The sequence below is a fragment of the Pleurodeles waltl genome, chromosome 3_1, assembly GCF_031143425.1.
Source record: "Pleurodeles waltl isolate 20211129_DDA chromosome 3_1, aPleWal1.hap1.20221129, whole genome shotgun sequence".
In the NCBI taxonomy this organism is placed as follows: Eukaryota; Metazoa; Chordata; class Amphibia; order Caudata; family Salamandridae; genus Pleurodeles; species Pleurodeles waltl.
In genome coordinates, this window is record NC_090440.1 from 795,198,206 (window position 1) to 795,211,527 (window position 13,322).

Genomic DNA, 13,322 nt, shown 5'->3' on the forward strand with positions numbered 1-13,322 from the left:
GCAATTTCATGGAATGATTCAACCCGTTCGAACAAACCACAGGGCACTACAATGCTTAGAATTGCGCTCATTTCAGCTCAGAATGTGTTTTCCAGCTTGACATGCTATCACGTCTACCTTCACTTGAATGTATTCCACAATTAGATAGCATCTGTCACTTTGTCTTGTTTGTACTGACTCTCTATACGTATTTAGCCACCCTGTTCTAAACTACTGCCATTTTCTAACACCCTGTTGCAGCCAGAAATTACTGTGAACAAAACTGAGCAGCTGGTGATGATTCAGTAAGGGGATGCATCAGATCCCACACAATAGTGTCCATTTTAATCAGAAATAAGGCGCAACACAGAACTGTTTGAAAAGAAAAGCTTGATGCCTTCTCGGTGCCTAATACACCCATAAGGTCTTACACGAGCTGTACAATCGTCTCCATTTGAATCATGCATAGACAAAACCAATAGTTATGGCTAGTTCATAAGTGAAAGCGATTCTTCATTGATTTGTACGTTTTTTGTGTGATTTTGTCGATGTGTTAGTGGGCGAATGTGATAATGAGTCAACGGTAGGTGGTATAATTGAGTGTATCAACACAGATAAATGAGTAAGTGACAGTGCATGGATACTGTGGAAACTTATGTAGAAGTCTCCAGGCACTCAAGAGTTAGTGGGCTATGACTGTAAAAATACAAGCCGTTTACCCATATTGCACCGGTCCTTACTGTACTATTGAACCGAAACAAAGTACATTTTTGTATCACTTCTCCCACAGGGTAGCTAGGCACAGTGGTCCAAGGCTTACTCAGGGTGGTGGTGTGGGGTACAGACTTGGAACTCAATTAAGCAGGACACACCAAGTAAAAATCAATTGTTCAGCCGCTACCTTTACTAGGAGAGACAAAGAGTCTGATTTAGAGCTTGGCAGACGGGTTACTTCGCCACAAACATGACATATATCCTGTCTGCCGTATTATGATTTCCATAGGATATCATGGAATCGTAATACGGCTAACGGTACATCACGTTTGTGCAGTGGCAGTTTCTTCTCGAGGGTGGGAGCGTCAAACCCCCTCCCCTCCGCCCGCTGCGAGTAAAGCAGGAAAAAATAAAATGACAATGAAAAGGTTTCATTGCCATTTTATTTTTACCAGCGCAGTACACACAGCAGCACCACCAGCCCGAGCCCAGAGACATGCTGGGCGTGCCCTCTGCTGCTATTTGGCAGCAGAGGATTGAAGCAGGGCTGAATCGATGCTCCAAAGTGTGCATGTCACTTTGATCAGCTGTTTTGCACTGGACAAAGTGACGTGCACACTTTGAAGCTCTCCACCCAGCTGTCTTCAGGCAGCTAGGTGGAGTCCAAGCATAGGCCTCCAGCGTACAGCCAGCCCACTCCATCCAATCCAGGTGCTTCTATCATGCTCGTTAACAGCATGAGGGCAGCATCTGGATTGGTTAGGGGAGCTCTTCATGCATCGGAGAAGGAAAAGAACATTGAAGAGAATGTGCAGTAGTGGGTAAGTTCTGTCCTTATTTTATTTTATTTGACATGTGTAATGCATGTAAGTGCAGTGGTTGTGTTTTATTTTGTAGTTAGGGTTATGTTTTTATTTGGGCTTTTGGAGGGAGGGAGTATTTTATTTGGGGCTTTTGGAGGTTCGTAGCGTTTTAATGTGGGGTTTTGGAGGGAGGAGGTGCTTTATTTTGTTTTTTTGGGAAGTGGTAGGGTACTTCACTCGCGCTACCACTTTCAAAGGGTACCAGTCACCCTTGCAACTTTCCCGGGAAATCCCAGTACTTGGATATTGTTGCACCTAGATCTTCTGTTGGTGTCTTCCAGCGACGGTGCAAAGATGCCGCCCCTCACTACGCGTCTTCATCTGTGATTGTAGTCCCTGTACTGAAGGTTGCAATGTGGTCACTGACGATTCTGTGTCATCCACAGGATCCACTAATTTACAGTGCTCAGTATATAATAAATTGACTTCAAGTGAGATAATGTCAATTCTGGTTTTCAGCAAAGTCTTGGTTTCAAATTGTGTAGAGTGTACTTTAGGGGTGGTTTCTATGTGTTTTAGGGCCTCTTTTGCACTTTCCTTGGAGGAAAAGGTAGAAGATGGTGAAGAAATGGACATGCCTGTTAATGTTGACTTTGTGGGTTTTGGTTTCACCATGGTAGCGATTCCTGCCGGGGTTCACCAATTTGTCTGGTGAATGGCGAAGTGGGTCCCCGTATGAATAAGTTGGGGAGGCTATCAGGGATCCAGAATGCCTTATGCGGAGCAGCAGCGTAATGGTTTAAACCGCAATGTCAGTGTGTTTGCGTCACGTCTCACCTCAAACAGTCGCTGGGAGCCGTGTTTATAATGAGGTGACTCCTTTGCACTGTGTCTTCACCTCAGTGGCACCCTCCTGAATCCTAGAAGCGTGGATCAGTAGTGCTGAGTCTGGTTAGGGAGTCCATAGTGGTTAGAATTAGTGAGACACTTGGGTGTCTATGGTGGATAGCACAGTGTTAATAATCTTTATTTTTGTGTTTGACACCTGTTGGACTTTTTTGCTTATGCAGGGTCATCCCAATCTTTTTGCCTCCTGCCTCCTATTTTTTCTGACCTGTTGCTGTTGGCTATTGAACTCTGAGCACTTTACCACTGCTAACCAGTGCTAAAGTGCATATGCTCTCTGTGTAAATTGTATGGTTGATTGGTTCATCCATGATTGGCATATTTGATTTACTATTAAGTCCCTAGTAAGGTGCACTAGGGGTGCCAGGGCCTGTGAATCAAATGCTACTAGTGGGCCTGCAGCACTGGTTGTGCCACCCACATAAGTAGCTCTGTAATCATGTCTCAGACCTGCCACTGCAGTGTCTGTGTGTGCAGTTTTAACTGTAAATTCGACTTGGCAAGTGTACCCACTTGCCAGGCCTAAACCTTCCCTTTTCTTACATGTAAGGCACCCCTAAGGTAGGCCCTAGGTAGCCCCAAGGGCAGGGTGCAGTGTATGGTTAAGGTAGGACATATAGAAATGTTTTTTATATGTCCTGACAGTGAAATATTGCTAAATTCGTTTTTCACTGTTGCAAGGCCTGTCCCTCTCATCATTGGGGCTACCTTTAAATCTGATTAAAGTGTAGATTCCCTTTGGGAGCAGATGGACATGTGGAGTTTGGGGTCTCTGAGCTCACAATTTAAAAGTACATCTTTTAGTAAAGTTGATTTTAAAATTGTGTATTTGAAAATGCCACTTTTAGAAAGTGAGCATTTTCTTGCTTATACCATTTCTGTGACTCTGCCTGTTTGTGGATTCCCTGTGTGGGTCAGTTTGACAGTTGGGCTGGTTGCGCCTCACACTAGACAGTGACACAAAGGGAGCTGGGGGTGTAGTCTGCATTTCCTGATGAGCCATCTGTGCTAGGAGGGAGGGGAGGAGTGGTCACTTACACCTGAAAGGGCTGTGCCTGTCCTCACACAATGCAGTCTCCGACCCCCTGGTGAATGTCTGGGGCCTGGCTTGGGCAAGGCAGGATTTCACATTCAAAAGAGACTTTACTTTGAAGTAGGCCTAGTTCAAAGGAGAAATTGGGTATAAGAAGGGCACCCAAAACCACAGACTTTAGATCACTTCTGGACATCAAGAGGAACCTCTGCCTGGAGAAGAGCTAAAGAGCTGAGGAGAAGTGCTGCCCTGCCTGTGACTGTGCTTTGTGGAGCTATCCTGCAGTTGCCGCTTCTGCCAGAGTAAAAGGGCAAAGACTGGACTTTGTGTGCCTTCCATCTTGTGAAGAAATCTCCAAGGGCTTGATTTAGAGCTTGCCACCTGTTGTTTGAAGTCCCATGGACAGCAAAGACTTCTCTCTGCCAGCACCTGGAGTCTCTGTAGAGACTCCTGCTCTGACAAGTGGCGCCCTATCCAGTCCCTGGGTCCTTGAAAGGAAAGCTGGGGGAAATCCAAGGAAATCGACTTCCGACCAATGCCGCTGCTGAATCCGGTGACGCCGCCTGTACCCGACTCCGTGATCTTTGCTGGAACACAACGACCTTCGCAGGCCCGACGCCGCTGCCGCCCCGCTGAAGTCCGCGACTCCATTGAAGTCGCCGCACCATGTCGTGACCGACGCTGCTCGAAGTGCGCAGATTCAATGTTTCGCACAGATGCCATGATCCCCGACTTCGTGCATCGGCTTGTTTTCACTCTTGACCAAAGGTACTATACTTGGGGGTCTACGCGACTCCTTGTCCGGCGCCGCTGGTGTCGGCTTGTTGGGAAACACTCCGTCACGACGCCGTGTTAACACCTCATCAAAGCATTTTGTGTTTCTAAACGCTATTTATGAGTTTAATCTTTAGAAATTCATAACTTGACTTGTGTATGTCGGACGTTTGTCGTTTTGGTCTTGTTTTGTTTAGATAAATATTTCCTATTGTTCTAAACTGGTGTTGTGTCATTTTGTAGTGTTTTCATTAAGTTACTGTGTGTGTTGGTACAAATACTTTACACCTAGAACTCTGAAGTTAAGCCTACTGCTCTGCCAAGCTACCAAGGGGGTAAGCAGGGGTTAGCTGAGGGTGATTCTCTTTTACCCTGACTAGAGTGAGGGTCCTTGCTTGAACAGGGGGTAACCTGACTGTCAACCAAAGACCCCATTTCTAACAGTGCCTCACTGAGTGGGCGCTGGACTAGTGACAGCTTTGATCTGGTTCCATGTAGTTCCAGTAGCAAGCAGGCTCCAATCGAATGCTGTGTTAGGAAGGCCTCCTTTACTCCAGATATTTGCAGGTTTAGAAATGGGAGGAACTCTCTGCACATGTTGATTCTCTTGTAATATTGAGTGGTTTGTACCAGGTGAATTCTGTAGGTTGTGTCCAATCACTATTACGCTGATCAGAGGGTGCCCAGTGTTTCGCGGTGGCCAAGTTGGTATTTACTACAGAGTTAAGTTGTGGGGGAAGTGCGTGGTGGGAAAAGAACCACTATCACAGGTCCCTCTTCAATTTCGTCACAGGCTAGGTATATGATTCCCTTAACAGCGTGCACAGACACGGACAGAGCTGGGAGAAGGTGGCAGGGGTGGAGGGCCCTTACTTCGGCAGGCCGCTGATGGTCTCCAGGTTCCTGCCTCCAGTCTGCAAGCGCATGTATTCTTCAGATTGAGTCACTGGTGGGTATGAAGATCGAGGGAGAGGCACGCTGTAGATTTGAACTCACTGCATTACCCAGGTTAGTATGGGGGTCTTGATGCCATGCATTTCAATTCATGTGCCAATGCCCCAGGCACATAGAAGGCTCCTCTTGCTGGGCCACTGGTGTCAGGCAGGAAAAATAGGCCACATGCTGAGCACGGTGCTCCTCCAAGGTGTCATCTCGGTTTCTCACCTTCACCCGCACTGTCTACGTGCTGCCGGGATTCGGTAGTGCTTGAGCCCCTCGCATTTCAGTGCTGGCGAATTGCAGATGGCTGGATTGCTGGATGGGCAGGATTATTTGCAGGATATTGGCAGGATGTCTGACACGGCCACCATCTTGGCCAACCCGCCCACTTTAAAGTTACTCAGGTTCCTGATCACAGCTCAGATGGTCATCCTGCCAGGAGGGGAACAGAACACCTCCCCACACACAAGGTGTTTTTTTCTGAGTTCTGGGAGCACGTTTACACCTTCTGAAAGGGACTATTCAACTGCCCAGTGACAGATGAAGCTCATGCAAATACGCCTGGAGGTTTCATGCAGGTAAAAGGTAACTTTCTAAAATTACCTTTTCCAAAATATGTATTCCAAATCTGACTTCACCAGTGAATTGTCATAAACATTTCATAAAGTCCAAGAATTCCTTTTGGAATTGTATCCTATCTTTGGATACTATTATTCAATTTAATATTGTATTGCTAAACTTTCCCAGGGAACCGCCAACCCTGCGGCAGTGAAAACAGCTTTTTGGGACTTGACACTTTAAGGACATATTTAACATAAAACCTTTATCTGTCCTGAGGGGATTTCTAAAGAGATCTCTGATGGGGCTGATGAGTTACACGGGCAGATCTGATGAACCTACCTGAAGATACAGCTACAAACAGACGACGGGAATACTAGAGGACTTGTTGGGGGTCCCTTCTGTCCCCCTCCCCATCGCCTGACTTGGACTGGTGGGGTGATGGGAATGCCTATCCCCCTGCAGCTTGGACGACCACCCCATTCCCTATAATGCAGCTCCCCCTTAACAACTCTCCTCAGCAGACCATCCTGAGCACCTTTATCAGTCCAATTCTCCTTCCTTTCCTTCCTAAGGGAGAAGAATAAAAAGCTGTACCTGACCCATGAGACAGCTAAGTTGATTAGTTTCTGTTTCTCTTGTTTTTGGTTTAGTGTTGAGTGTTCATCAATGTAACTAACAAGATATTTGAATTTCCTCATTCCCCTTTACTTCTCTAGGGAGCTAGAGAACTCATTCCAGCAATCTGAAGAATGGGCACGTATAGACAGTCACTACAGCTATTAACGAGCACTGAGCATTAGACCATTTTTGCAGGGAATTAGGGTGCTGACTAGGAGTGAAGGCATTATTTGCTTGCTAACTTAAACACTCCCAACTCGCACACTGACCTGATATATTTGTTATATTGCTATATGTCTCATGCTGTGCTCTTGGATGCTCTACGGAATTATCATTGGCTCTGCCTGTAAAACAGAAATGTTGACTTGAAACTGTTTGTGAAACATTATTGAAATGCCAATAAACATATGTGTCCTACATTGACAGGTCGAATTTGCAGTTTTAAAACTGCACATCCATACTACAGATGGTAGTTCTGCAGTCATGTTTACACTGTCACTGTAGTGGATGGCACAATTGTTACTGCATTCTACTTGTGACATTTAACTTACAGGCCCTGGATACTCTTCTGTAACATATACGCAGGACTTATAGGTACGTTAAATATGACAATTATGAGTGTGCCAATTTCATCTTCAAAGGAGAGGGTACACAGGCATTTTACCACTGGTTAGCAGGGGTAAAGTTCAGATACTACAGCTATCAAAAATGGGCAAAACAAAAATCTGACCATACACTATGCAAAAGATGGTCCTCGCCAACAAATATGTTTCCAGTATAATACCTATGCTAGGTATCAGAGACACCATGGTGCAAAGGTGTGTGTATGGTGCTAGGTAGTGTGTTTGTGTGCCATCGCTGGGGAAGAGACCAGCAGCAGGCCATTTTAGTAAATATAGCTCTGCCTTGCTTCCTCCACCTTGTGCAACACAGCTCAGAAACGTTGGGCCAGATTTAAGTGAAAATGATGGTGGGTGTTGCTGCTCCAAATTTGGCAGCATCGGGCACCGTCATTTTCAAAACACAGGAATGCCCCACATTTATATTAATATGGCGCATCTGTGTTTCCCCCTGGGGCAGAGCAAAATTTGCAGCTGCGCTCCAACGCAACCATACTTGCAACACAGGGCATGGATGGGTGCATTGAGGGGGAGATTGCTTGTGTGCAGGAAGGGAAACATTCCTCCACAAATACAATCTTCAATGACGATTTGCTTGTTCTATGTGTGCTGCAAAATGCAGCACATATAGAAAGAGCAAAAAATGAGGAGAAATTTGAAGCATTTATCCTCGAGATTTTGGCGCTGCCTCAGGTTTACAAAAACTCATAAATCTGGGGCAGTATCAAAATGCAATGGGTGTTGCTGTGGCACAGCAAAAAGTGGCCTAATGGCACCTTGTAAATACAGAGCAGTGCATAGCGCCACCGGAGTGTCACTAGAAGTGATGCTAGGGGCTCTTAAATATGCCCCTTTGATTGCTGAGTTGTGTTGTGCTAAAATATAGGAAATCAGCTCCAATAGTTTTCTGTTTTTTTCCAGCTATTCTTCCTGAAATAGTATTACCCCTAATCCATCTTTTAGATCACCAGAACTATCGATCTTTATCCTGCAGGGGCAGTGGAATTGGGGCTCACAATAATACCAGAAAACGGACACAGGGGTACCAACAATGGCACAAGGGCCCTGGTGAGTGGGCACCAACATGGTCACTGAGCCATTACCACAGAAGCACCAAAACTGATATGGATACATAGCCCAAATTAGACTGACACAAGGAACACTAACAGCGGCAATGGCAAAAAGGCTCTGCCACAAGTATGACAAAGACAGTATCTGACATGAGGTTACCGGCACAAGGGTCAATGAAACATCACCAATACTGACATGACAACAGTGACACTGGACTGCTGATGGGGGGCACAATTACTAATGCTGGGACACCGGCATGGGGGACTTCTACTATGACACTGACATAGAGACACTATGACACAAGGATATTGACACAATCCCAATACAATACCAGGAGATTGAGACCCTGGCTGGGGGAACAAGATATTAGGGTATTGACATGTGGCTACTGAAAGAGTCGCTGACACAAAGATATTGGCATGGAGACACTGATACTGGGATACTGCCAATGGTACATGTGTAGTCGAACGCTGACAGAGGGGCACCAACACTGACAAATGGCTTTGGCATAGGGACACAGAAACTCAAGCATTGACATCTGTCACAAACATTAACAGTAGGACATTGACAAAGGAGCACAAACGCGTACACTGAAATGATGACGTAGGGGCACCAGAAATCATATGGTAACAATAACACTAAGACACAAACACAAGCGCACCCACACATATGTGTTGATATCAGCATGGAAACAGTAGAATGTTGAGTGGGGACACAAACATTGATGCTGGAACAGTGGCAATGGTCAATGACGCTGGGAAGCTGAAAAGAGAAATTAGGATACTCACACTAAAATACTAACTCTTGGACATATTACTAAGACAATGAAATGGCACAGGAGCATTAACACTTGGGCACTGACTAGAAAAACACAATACTTGGGTACTAACCTCTGGTTGCTGCCATGGGGCACTGACATTGGGCTACTGGTACAAGGATACTGGCATAGATTCACAGGCACTGATAGTGATACTTGGACACTGCCAAAGTTTACTGTCACAAGGATACTACATGGAAACACAAACACTGGGACATAAGGACACTGGAATAGAGACACTGACTTTGGGATGGGCTTGGACACATTCACAACGGACCATCGGGCAGATAGAGAAATAGGGGCACTGACTATGATACTAGAAAACTGACAGGGGTAAAGGCATATATGCACTAACATTGATATGAGGACACTGACTAGGGGGGCGTGGCCAAGCCAGCAAACATGGCGGGCGCGAGCTGTTAGAGCTCTGTGCCGCGCTCGACACAATCGCTTTTCCTGAGGAGATGCCGGGGGCATAACACGCTCAGAGTGTTGGGCGGGAGTGGGGGAGACGCCGGGACCGCCTGGTTGGATGGCAGACTCCGGCACCCCCGCACCAGCAGATCGGTGCTGCGGGCGCATGGTCTAGGCCTGAGGGCCTAACTACGGAGCGGCGAATGCCCGACGCGACCTGCTGGGAAGTGGCGGGCTGCACCTGACGATAGATCGGCAGACTGGAACCGCCCCCCGTGGGGGCCCTGGGCTGGAACTAGCGCCGGACCCGGGAGTCGCTTGTGGGCCCCCCTCCCTTGTTGGGGGTAGACACGGCCCATGAAGCTGGGGAGCTGATGAAAATTGACACAAGCAAGTGGGGGAAAAATAAGGCAACAACTACGGCCGTGGCCGCGTGGCCGACCCGAGGCACCCTCTACCTCTCTTCTTCTCCTCGGTGGACCATGCCATATGGGTGGTGGCCGGACCGGCCCCCCAGCAGCAGAGCGGTGAAATGAACGCACGGCCCAACCAGATCCTGAGCTGAAACCAAGGTGAGGCCGATGTAAAGTGGGAAACCCCCGGGTGGGCAGACAACACTTGGAGCACTTCGGGCCCCGCCAGCGGTGGTTAAAGGGGGAAGTGAATCGGCGGGGATCAACGAGCAACAACCGCGCTCGCTATGAGGCCCCCCCGACCCACCAGAACTTTCTAGAGGCCTCAAAACACCACTAAGCCAATAGTAATTGATCCAGGACTTGGGGAGAGGAACTATTTGGCTGGGCTGCTCATGCTGTTGCGGGGAGATAGTCTGCCCCCCCGACAAGCGGGTCTGGCTCCCCCACTGACTGGCGCGGAGGCCTAAACATGGGACCCACTGGCAATCAGGACGAGTGAGACACCACAGGACGGTTCCCATCCGGTACTATTCCTCACAAGACTGACCGTAAATAAAACTCAGTGCTACGGAACCAGAAGCGACAGCCGTGGGTCGGACCTCTTGCCGAGCTACTCGCACCCAGCAATAAACGGCGTGTCTACCCCAAGCCACACCAATCCAAACTGAACTAAAGAGCAGCACACACGAGGAGGCCAACTGGTTGGAGAGCATTGATCTAAATCCAAACAAAAATCCCCAGTAATTGGACCATGGCCGGAGCGGGGCGCTTGCGCTCGGGAGCTGGTGCTGGGAAAGCACTGGACTCCTTATCCCAAGACAGTCAAAAACTAGACGCGGTGCTCGCAGCAGTGGAACGCATCGGAGACTCACTGGAATGTGCCCGCACCTCGCTAGAAGCTAAAATAGACAAGGTGGCGAGTGACCTTGTTTTGCTGCACGCACACCACCGCAAACTAGCAGACAAAACCAAGGAGATTGAATCCACAGTAAAGGACCTAACGCCTGCAACCGCCCAGCTAAAAACAGGAATGGAAGACATACAGGCCAGGGTACTGGAACTGGAGCGCCGAGCGGAGGACGCGGAGGGCCGCTCCAGAAGAAACAACATCCGTGTAGTGAACCTGCCAGAGTGATCAGAAGGCAAAGACCTGACGGCCTACTCTGAGAGCTGGCTGCGGGGACTGGTGCCCGACGGGGTGCTTACCCCCTTCTTCTCTGTGGAACGTGCCCACCGAATACCGGCTCGGACAAGCCCACCCGGGAGTGCTCCACGCCCATTCTTCATCATCTGCCTCCTCCACTATGCAGACAGAGACAACATACTACAAACGGTAAGGGCTGTGCCACCACCCAGGATAGATGACATGCAGATCCTACTATTGCCAGATTACACCTTGGCGGTGCAAAGGGACCGAGCCTCCTATCTCCCTTTGAAGCGCAAGCTGCGATCTCTTGGCATAACTTATTCCTTGCTGTTCACTGCTAAGCTACGAGTTGTGGTTGATGACAAAACATACTTTTTCCCCACACCTGAAGCCGCCTGGAAATGGCTTGAATCGATGGGACTATCTACTGACGGTGCGCCGGGGCGGACCGGGCCGATCCCCCGTGCCAAGCGTAATCGAAATAAAAGAGACCGGGAAGAAACACTACTCACGCACAAGCAACAAAATGTGCCCCAGACCTGGAACAGCTAATTCAAGAGAGAAGAGAGGCGATCCACACTGCAGCAGCGATGGGTGCATCTCCCCCAGACTCGGGGTCTGACATGGACCTCTCCCAGCTGACCAACGACCACCCTCCCACACCGGATAGTATATCCTAGCTGGGCTTCGCTGAGGGGCCCCCTGTGACATCGGCCACTGCAGACAAACTCTTCTAAGGAACTTTTGCACAAGGTAAAGGAACTGTAGTCTGCAGGAAATACCCAATTAGAAACAGTCACACGGATTTGTCTCAACAGGCGAGCAAACAACAGCCCTGGCTGCGAAATAAGCGAACCAGACTCGCCGGAGTCATGTGCACGCTGGCGGTTGCGCCCCCTGCTCCGGTGCACTGCGCTATTTGGTGACTAACCACAAAGAGACCCCCCCCACACTCCCCTCTATCCCATCCTTTCAATTATCTGACACAGCCGAAAAATCTGGTGTGAGACTGAAACCACTCCCTTACATGCTTGGCACACCCCCACTCTCCGACCAGTGGAGACACACAGTGTACAGCTGTACGATTGAACGTTGTTGTTTTTGTTGCAGTGTTTGGGCGGTGACCTGTTGTCTAACTGCTCTGATGGTATTAGTTTTAGATCGTTCTTGCCGGTGGACATTTACTAATCCTTTAAATGATAGATGGGAACAGAAGACTGACGGGGGGGGGGCACATGTTGAGACTAGACGGGAAGACTTGGAAAAATGGTTAACACCCACAATATGGCCACATGCACAGCAATTACCTGGAATGTAAGAGGCATTCATACCCCCAAGCGGCGATACGCTATCTACTCCTACCTTAAAAGGCATTCAATCCAAATAGCATTTTTACAGGAGACACACTTATTAAGCTCTGAGATTCCCCGACTTCGCCAGCGCTGGAGAGGACAATTATACGCGACAGGACACTCAGCATACGCCAGAGGAGCACTAATTTGGATCAGAGCAGGCACCCCTTTCGTAGCTGAAGAGCAGGTCGTGGACCCACAGGGCAGATTTGTGTTTGTCAGGGGAAGGTTAGCGGGCCACGTGGTAGTATTGGGTTCTATCAATGCTCCAAACACAGATCAGACCGCTTTCCTACACAATTTATCACACCATCTGGCGGGCTGGAGCGCCCTTCCGTGGCTATTGGGGGGAGATTACAACAGCGTACTAGATGTTGACCTGGACCGCTCTTTTCTCCCCTTGCCCACATCTCCGGTGGTAGCTGCCTGGAGCGGCCTAACTGACTGGACCAACAATGGAACCTATTGGATGTATGGCGGCAACGACACAGAGGGGACAGAGTCTACACCTTCTACTCTGCCCTGTACTCCCTGCACGTGCGCCTAGACCGCATACTTTGCACTGCAGACTTTGTCCCAGTGGTGGTGATCTCGGAATACATGGGGCGCACACATTCAGATCATAATCCACTGATGGTGCACTTATGTTGGGAACCTCCGCGCTCGGCTGTCCCCACGTGGAGACTGAGGACAGAGCTACTGGAAGATGCTACCTTCAGATCATCACTCAGTGCCATAATCCCAGAATTCTTTGAGCAAAATGAGGGCACGGCCACATCGGGATTGATTGAGTGGGATGCATTCAAAGTCTTCATCTGGGGACACTGCCTGGGGGCTCAGTGTAACGTGCGCTGTTCTGTTGAATGAGACCTGACCCGAATAGAACGGCCCCGTTGCGTATAGAAGAAGAAATTGCAAACAACCAAAACGAACAGACAGAGCTATTTGCAATAGGCGCAGAGCACCTGTCATTACTAGAGAGTCTAAGATGCCTAAATTACACAGCACACTCCGCGAGAACTCATGCGTCAGCGAATAAAGCAGGCAACCTCCTGGCCTGGCTGATATGCCGTGATTACGAGAGGAAGCTGATAACGGAAATCCGTACACAGACAGGGAAACTGACGCACACTCCCGCAGAGATACAGGCTGAATTTA

General features: G+C 48.6%; 1 protein-coding gene across 2 annotated transcripts in view; it reads left to right on the forward strand.

The window, feature by feature from the left end:
- NRIP3 (nuclear receptor interacting protein 3) overlaps window positions 1-13,322 on the forward strand; it is a 294,860-nt gene that overhangs the window by 100,459 nt on the left and 181,079 nt on the right. The gene's annotated exons all lie outside the window — the stretch shown is intronic.